The sequence below is a fragment of the Trichosurus vulpecula genome, chromosome 6 (genome assembly GCF_011100635.1).
Source record: "Trichosurus vulpecula isolate mTriVul1 chromosome 6, mTriVul1.pri, whole genome shotgun sequence".
In the NCBI taxonomy this organism is placed as follows: Eukaryota; Metazoa; Chordata; class Mammalia; order Diprotodontia; family Phalangeridae; genus Trichosurus; species Trichosurus vulpecula.
Window position 1 is genome coordinate 244,566,947 of NC_050578.1, and position 6,000 is coordinate 244,572,946.

Here is a 6,000-nt window from a genome sequence, read left to right on the forward strand (position 1 = left end):
TCTCTCCCATACTTTCCTTCAGGGCCTCCCCAACACTGAGCTTGCTCTGACAATGCCAGTGTCAACCACACTATCAATGTGTGCATCCCTGGAGAGTACACTACCAAGGTAAGTGAACTTATCCACAGCATTCAGAGCTTCTTCATTTGCTGTAACTGATGGCTCCACGTATAGATGGTGTGGTGCTGGTTGATGGAGTGCTTGTGTTTTCTTGGTGTTAATTGTTGGGCCAAAATTAGCACAAGCAGCAGAGAATTGGTCCATGCTTTGGTGCATCTCGGCTTCAGAGGCTGCATTGAGTGCACAATCATCACCAAACTTGAAAAGGTTACAAGCCAAGACCAAAGTGGGGAGGGGGGAGTGTTGGTGCATGAATGTTGGAAGTATGAGTGTAGGGAAGGGAAGAGTCATCTGTCTTGGGAATGGGTACTCCTCTACAGATCTGTCAATGACTGGTGGCTTCACAAGTCAAAGCATTTGTAACCCATTTTTACTTTGGCTCTAGCAGTCCAATTTTAGTGGGAGGGATAAAGGGAAATGTCTCACAAAAAATGTTTTAATTTGAACTCTCAAACACGGTTACCCCTTGCGAACATCAGAATTTTACACCCTCTTTCATGTTTGTATTTGGCAGCACCTAGCACAGTGTCTAGCACATAATACACTCTAAATAAATGTTTTATCTCGCTGTATCTCTTAAAGGACCTTCAGCTCCCTTGCAAGTACTGGAACTAACAGTGATTATTCTTTCCATAGGACCTACCTCCTTACCTGAGCAGAGGCTATTCTGGGGCGTACAAGGATCTTCTAAGATACGTAGTGTATATAGGCAATGATGCGTTACTTCTTAAAATAGCAGCAAGAGACAAGCAGTATAATTTGTGCTTATACACTTCTTGAAGTCTAAACCCACATAATTTTAAACATCCTACACAGTTAATAACCTATAATTGGATAACAAAACTATCAGTAGCACTTGCCTACTCTTTCAGTCTTTGATTGGGTATAATTAAATTCAATGACTACTGTCAGCTTTGGCTGGGCTTTCCCCTCTTTCCCTTCCAGACGATTTAGCTAAACATATTTGTATAAATGTAAGACTTGCAGTTCCATGAGCATGCCTTGAGGGCAGGGACTGTCTTTTGCCTCTTTTTGTATCCCTGGCCCTTAACACAGTGCCTGGCACATAGTAGACACTTAATAAATGTTTATGAACAGAATTGACTTGAAAATTTAATTATGATAGTACCAGATTTGCAAATTAAGAATTATTAATCATAACTGGGAGATCTCCAACAGCTTCCAACTTTTCAATAAAATTGCTTTGAAATTCTGAATTCAATTCAATGAACCTTTATTAAGGGCCCATTACTTATGACACTATCTTGGGTATTGGGAATACAAGGACAAATACAAAAACAAAACCAGTCTTGTAGTTTTTCTTTGCAACTTGACTGTTGTGAAAATATGTTTAGTGTGAAGGTATGTGTGGAGCCTATGTTGGATTGCATGCTGTCTTGGGGAGGGGGGAGGAGAGGGAAGGGGAGAAAATTTGAAACTCAAAAACTTGAGGAACTGAATGTTGTAAACTAAAACTAAAAATTAATTAATTAATTTTAAAAAAATCTTTGTCCATAAGGAATTTATATTGCAGGGGTATGGGAGGGAATAGAATATTTATACAAATAAGTCATATAATCTAATTTGATGAGGAAAAAAGTACTAACAATCAGGAGCCCTAGGAAAAGCTTCCTATGACTTTTCTTATTTTTGGGTGTGTGCGTGCATGTGTGTGTGTGTGTGTAGGTGTGATGGACCTCTCTGACAATCTGCTAAAACATATGGACACTTCAGAATAAAGTTTTTAAATGCATCCAAAAAAAAATACGTAGCATTACAAGGGAAACCAATTATATCAAAATGCATTTATCCAAAAAGAATTTTTTTAAAACAAGTTCATGGACCCCCCAGTTAAGAGCCCCTAGCGATAAGAGGTTCAACTTGATTTACGCCTTGAAGGAAACTAAGGGATTCTATGAAGGTGGTATGAGGAGACAGTACATTCCAGGCATATAGCATAGCCTTTGCCAAGGCATGAAGAAGGGACTAGCCTGTGCCATGGCGTAGAGAAGGGAGAAAGGATGCAGACTCAGGAAACACCAGATTGAAAGGGTTGGCTAGAATGTCAATTGTGTATAGGGGAGAATTTGGGATTGCATTATGTAATACCTATAGCTATGTACTTTTCTGGAAGCCTTAACCTGGAAAAGTCTACCAGAACCTCAGTGACATTTTCTTTGGAAATGAGTTTATCACAAGCAAATTCATCTTCTTGACTCTTTTTCTGCTCCATTTACTTTTTAAGTCCAAAGTCCAGTGTTTCAACCCTTGATACACAGCAAAGGAAAAATTTCTCAGACTTTTCGCATTTCCAGGCTACCTTGATGTTTGCTTTAGTTTACAAAGCATGCTCTGTCATGCTAACTCATAAAGGGAATATTTGGACTGTGTGTTGCCAGAAGCAAGAAAAAACATTCATTGCCAATTCTGTAACTTGATTGGGTGTGTTTTTTAAATGTCCACAGGCTTTTTGAATTGTACTCACCATGCAACTTTGTAAAATGCAGAATTCAAGCTCAAAAGAAGTAATACCTGCGTAGGGGTGTGTGTGTGTGTGTGTGTGTGTGTGTGTGTGTGTGTGTGTGTTGCCCATGTAGGTTATATGTGTTCACATGAATCTGTCTAGATGTGGCTTAGCAGGAGGCATGAATAGATAGCTGTAGAATCTCACTTCCCAGGGTCAGCTAGGTGGTGTAGTGAGTAGAGCACCTGCCCTGGAGTCAAGAGGACCTGAGTTCAAATATGGCCTTAGACACTTGATATGCTTACTAGCCGTGTGACCTTGGGCAAGTCACTTAACCCCAATTGCCATATCTTCCCCGCCTCCAAAAAAAAAACTAAAAAAAAAAATAGAATCTCGCTTCCTACAAATCTTTCCATGTTTCTCTGAACCTGCTCCTTTCTTCATTTTTATGGCACATTAATATTCTATTACATTCATAAACAAATTATTATTATATTACTATAATGTATTCATTCATATCATATTATTGTGCCACCCCCAAATGATGGACACCCCCTTAGCTTCCAATTCTCTGTCACTTCCAAAAAAGCTGTTACATTTTTGTATGTGGGTTGTTTTCTCTCTGGCCCCAACCTCTTGCTCCCCTCCTGTCAGGAATCAAAGTCTCCCTCGGAGAGACTAGACATGTTTCTCTTCAAGCCAAACCTAGACAGACCCATGCAAACATACATAACCTATGTGGACAAAATACAGCACACACTCCCTAACAACTTTAACATATACCTTTTTTGGGGGTGGAGGGTGGAGGGACAAAGTTTGAATCTTTCCTCTTTTTTATGGACTTCCATTAAGGAAAGTATTTTGAGCAATGAAGCTTGACAACTTCCTGGCAATTCGTAGTCTTAGAGAGTTGCTTAGGGCATTGAGAAGTTAGGAGATATGCTCAAGTACTCAGAGCCTGTGTATGTCAAAGGAAAGAGTTGAGCCAAAGTCTTCCTCATTCAGAGGCCTACTTTCTATCCACTAACCCACACTGCCTCTCAAAATAGAAATTAAATGTTAAAAGCAACATGTAAATCCATAAAAGAACAGTAAGTCTGCTCTTCACTTTCAAGTGTTGCATAAGCATATTGCTTCAAATTATGCTATGGCCCTAAAATTAGAACTCTTTGAAAGGCGGAAAAATTACATATACATATATGTATATGTGTATATATATATGTGTGTGTGTGTGTGTACATGTGTATATATACAGATATGCACATAGATAAATACATACTGAAAAAATAATTACAGAAAATTAAAATAACAAATTTACTGTAAAGCCTTCATATTTTAATATCACTTTCAATTCAAAGAAAGATATTTTCCTCATTTTTTTATCATCCCTGTTCTCTTTTCTCTATTATATCATAACAATAGCACAATTATAGATTGCACTTAGGTTTTAAAAAAGCCAGATCTGGGGGGAAAGCACACTCTATATTCAGACCAATACATTATTTAAAACAATCATTTTCCAGTATGATGCCCTCCTTAATATTTCCAAAGATCAGTGATTTCCTCGGAGGGGGTCCTACCTCCATTTACCCAGACTGTAACTTGCAATCCCTTAGCAGGCAGGCAGTCTGTGGCCAAGCTACCTCCTGCCTGGTGGCCAGCCTACTTTTAACTTTTCTCCAACTTAAACATTTTTTTAAAAAAGAGGAAAACAAAGTTTATTTCCTAGTGAAGGGGCAAAGATCCTCAGGCTACAAAGAAAACAGATGAGCAGAGGGAAAATCTGAAGCAAAGTGACAGAGTCCAGTTTGATAACTAGCTGCAATCTGGGGGTTTATTCAATCTTAGATTTTCTCTTTGCTGATAATGTGTCGATTGATGGCCAGCTGTTGCTTCCCAGTGAGGATTCCAGAGAGGACAGAGATGAGGATAGAAGTACTAATAGCCCTGTATCTTTGTGTGTCTGTGTCTGCGTCCGTGTGTGTGTGTGTGTGTGTGTGTGTGTGTGTGTGGGCTCGTGCTTGTATGTGGCGAGAGGTGTGGAGGGGCAGGTTGGGAATGGAAGAGAACACTTCCATTCTGGTCTGGGGTTGTTGGGGAGGTCACTTTCGTTTCTTCTGAAGGACAGCTCTCCAGTTGTGGGGTTAGTTTTAGTAGGAAGCTGTATGTGCAAAGTTTTAACATAAAGAAATATAGCCAAAAGGTTGGAGAAGCCCTTTATGGAGGACTCACAGAACGATGTGACTGAGAATGGCATCAGTTGAGAAAATATACAAAATCTGCAACCTTGGCAGGTAAAGGAAACACACACTCACATACACACACACAAACAACTCTATGGGTCTTTCAGCCTCAGTCAGTCAATAAGATTTTATTAAGCTATTACTTGCTATGTGCCATGCACTGTGCTTCAAAGCATGAACATACTGCATATTAAAACATCATACATAATGTGATATGCGTCAGCATATTACAATGGCCATCAGAGACTTCGTATCACTATTAAAACATCATACATAATATGATGATATGTGTCACTATATCAACATATTACAAAGGCCACCAGAGACTTAGTGTTTTGGGTACTCTATAGGGTTTTAAAAATTATTTTTAAAAAATAAGTTTCATTATGGACATAAAATGATAAATCGATATGAATATATTCAAAATTATTTGTGATAATATACTTCAACTAATACCAATCCAATTCAACACATACTTTTTAAATGCCTACTAAGTGCTAGGCTCTAAAGATAAAAGGACAAAAAGAAAACAGTCCTTACTCTCAAGAAACTTTCATTTTGGTGATATCAACATGTACACATGAATAAATATAGAATATATTCAAAATTAATGCAACATAATTTTTTTAGGGGGGGACATTAACTACCAAAAAATCAATTAGTACACACACACACACTCACACATTCACACACATGGACACACAAAGACACAGGGCTCTTAGTACTTCTTTCTTCATCTCTGTCATCTCTGCCATCCTCCCTGAGAAGCAACAGTTGGGCCATCAATTGACACCTTATCAACAAAGAGAAAATCTAAGATAGAATAACCTCCAGACTGTAGCAAGTTACCAAACTGGACTCTGTCACTTTGCTTCCGATTTTCCCTCTGCTCATCTGTTTTCTTCACAGTCTGAGGATCTTTGCCCCTTCTGAGACTCAGAGGATTGGAAAATCAATCAATCAATCAAAAAATCATTCATTTAAATAAATAAATAAATAATGAGCAGGCAGATTTCAGAAAAACCTAGAAAGACTTACTTAAACTGATGCTGAGTGAACTGAGCAGAACCAGGACAACATTGTACACAGCAACAGCAACGTTGTACAATGATTACCTATGATAGACTTACCTCTTTTCAGCAATACAGTAATACAAGACAATTCCAAAAGACT